This window comes from Vulpes lagopus, chromosome 19, assembly GCF_018345385.1.
Source record: "Vulpes lagopus strain Blue_001 chromosome 19, ASM1834538v1, whole genome shotgun sequence".
NCBI lineage: Eukaryota > Metazoa > Chordata > Mammalia > Carnivora > Canidae > Vulpes > Vulpes lagopus.
This window is the reverse complement of record NC_054842.1, coordinates 53359184-53362114: the sequence shown is the minus strand read 5'-3', so window position 1 is coordinate 53362114 and position 2931 is coordinate 53359184. Positions and strand designations below refer to the sequence as shown.

Here is a 2931-nt window from a genome sequence, read left to right as displayed (position 1 = left end):
AGATACTTAACTGACTGAGCCACCCAGGTGCCCCTGCACAAATGTTCTTAATGCCTAGACAATAAAGTTCAGAATCCTAGGCATGGTATTCTAGATCCTTCAACCTCTGCTCTCAAACTTTCATCATTTTAATTTTTTATGTTTAAATATTAAAGATTTCAATGCACAGAAAGTTCAGAGAGGATAATAGACACCCAATGCCCATGACAAAAATTAGACTGCTTGCTGGTTTGCGATATTTGTTTCACATCTTTGTGTAAAGAAAGTCCTAAACAGATAAGGTGATGGGGGCAGTGGGCGGGGCCCTTGGGCACCTTGTAGGTGGGCTGTGCTCGTTTGGTGGCTGCTCGCCGTGCACAGCTTGGACCCTGGTGGAGGCTGTCTGGCGATCTGCGCCCCTGGGCTGGGCGCCAGAGGGTAGGCTGGAGGAGGGGCTACAGCTCTAAGATGAGGACAGGCAGTGAGTGCGGTAATTGGAGGAAGAGAACTGAGGAATAGTGGTGCTTGGAATAAATAGAGCCAATGCCAAAAACTCATTCAGTAAAAATCTGATAAAAATGCTCTCAAAAGGGATCCCTGGGTGGCGCAGCGGTTTGGCGCCTGCCTTTGGCCCAGGGCGCGATCCTGGAGACCCGGGATCGAATCCCACATCAGGCTCCCGGTGCATGGAGCCTGCTTCCCCCTCTGCCTGTGTCTCTGCCTCTCTCTCTTTCTCTCTGTATGACTATCATAAATAAATAAAAAAAAAAATTCATTTAAAAAAATGTTCTCAAAAGCTGTAGATGCTTTAAAATCTGATAAGAAACTGAGGTCACTGGGCACCTGGGTGGCTCAGTTGGTTAAGTATCTGACTCTTGATTTCCCCGCAGGTCATGATCTCAGGGTTGTGAGATCAAGCCCTGCTTGGGGCACTGAGAGTGGATCCTGCTTAAGATTCTCTTTCTCCCTCTGCTCCAGTCCCCCCTTAAAAAGAAGGAGGGAAGGGAAGGGAAGAGAAAGAAAAAAATGAAAGGAAAGGAAGGAAAAGGGAAAGTCAGGAATAATAGGAATAAAGTTCCAGGGATATTCTGTGCTGGTGTGGATCTTATAGAGAATGAGAGCGTCAACATGAAGTTGGCCCTTCTGTCTCCAAATTAAGAGCAGTGATTAATGAAATTAGTGGGGACCCAGTAACTCACCTGCTAACAGGATGTCCCTGGCCAAAGAACTTTTCTTCTCTGCACATGTGCCCAGTGGCCAAGAAGCCAAAGCAGTGACCTTGATTAGTCATGTTCTAGAACAGAACCTGGAGGGGGATGCTGCCCACTGCAAGGCCTTGGGCCTGGCAAGAGTTTTTACCTCAGGGACGTGTTATGATGAGAGGCAAAATTAGCAATTAATCAAGGGATGGAGGTTGATTTAGTAACAGGATTAGCCATAGAAGAAGCTTGTCATGCTCAGACTGCTCCAATAAAAAACAGGCTTGAAGGTCTTCTTGCTTTTAAAGAGACAAAGTCTCCTCACCATAAAGCAAAATAGAAGAAACAAAAATCCTTAAAATGCCAGTGTAACAAATATACTTCTGGAAGTATCTTTCAGATCCACATATGCTTCAGCTCCTGGAATCCCAATGACCGAATGAAGAACGAGTTAGCCATGTAGTGAATTAGGCATCTAGAGTGCATCCATATGTATACTTTGTCCAAATGTGTATCATGTCATAGTCATTCAGATTTATAAAGTTCTTTATGTGTAGTGTCAAAAACAGATTCAAAATTAAGTACAAATTTTAATATCTCCTGCATACAAGGCTTCCTGTTCTTAATTTTTTAAAAAAGATTTTACTTATTTATTCATGAGAGACACACACACACAGAGAGAGAGAGAGAGAGAGAGGCAGAGACACAGGCGGAGGGAGAAGCAGGCTCCATGCAGGGAGCCCGACGTGGGACTCGATCCTGGGTCTCCAGGATCACACCCCAGGCTGTAGGAGGTGCTAAACCCCTGAGCCACGGGGGCTGCCCCTGTTCTTTATTTTTTTTAATGTGAATAATTTATACATTTGTACACCCTAAGAAATAATATTGATTATATGTCTACTATGCTGCAATACAAAATAAAATTATTTCTATGCACCAAAAAAAAAAAAGAGAAGAAAAAGAAAGAAGAAGGGAAAGAAGGAAGGAAGGAAGGAAGGAAGGAAGGAAGGAAGGAAGGAAGGAAGGAAAGTCTTAGAGATAGTGGAAGCTCCCCGACGCCCTGCATCCTATATGGAGTTCAAATAATGTCATGACCACCATATTCCTCCCTACTGTCCTAGAGAGAATCAGTATCCTGAAGTTGTTCTGTTATCTTGCCATCTATGTTTCTATGTTTTTGTTAATTATTTGTTTTTATAGTATTATTCAAGGAGATTTAAACATTTATATCAATTAACACTATATGTATCATATTCCAACTTGCTTTTTAATTCTATGTTTTTGGGATTTATCCATCTCAATAGTGTAGATCTAATTCATCTATTTATTTCAACTGCTGTGCTGGATTCCCATGTATGGATATATCAAAATCTATCCATTCTCTTAATGCTGAACGTTTATTTTGTTTCTGTATGACAGTGCTGCCCTCAGGCATACTTCCTTGGACACGTATGTGAGTTTCTCTATGGCAGTGATTTTGCAAAATTGTGTTCTAGTCCTTATTTTGGAAACACTACAATTAAGAAAACAAGAGTCTTACAATTGTTTAACCAATCCCTCCAGAAATTGCTGTCACAAGGCACAAGAGAGAATATTCACTCAGGTTTTATAGTTAAGAAACACTGAACAAATGAAACACTCTTTTTCTTCTGTGAACCTTGTAATAATTGGGGTGTGCTTTTTGCTTGGGCTATTAAGAAGCCTGGCACCAAAGTTGTAGCCCACCCTGTGAACTCATAGCATTACGTGGCAT

The 2931-nt window shown here is 41.9% G+C and overlaps 1 pseudogene; it reads left to right on the top strand.

The window, feature by feature from the left end:
- Positions 1–763: 763 nt before the first annotated feature.
- On the top strand, positions 764–1518 carry LOC121478531 (annotated as a pseudogene).
- The last annotated feature ends 1413 nt before the right edge of the window (positions 1519–2931 follow it).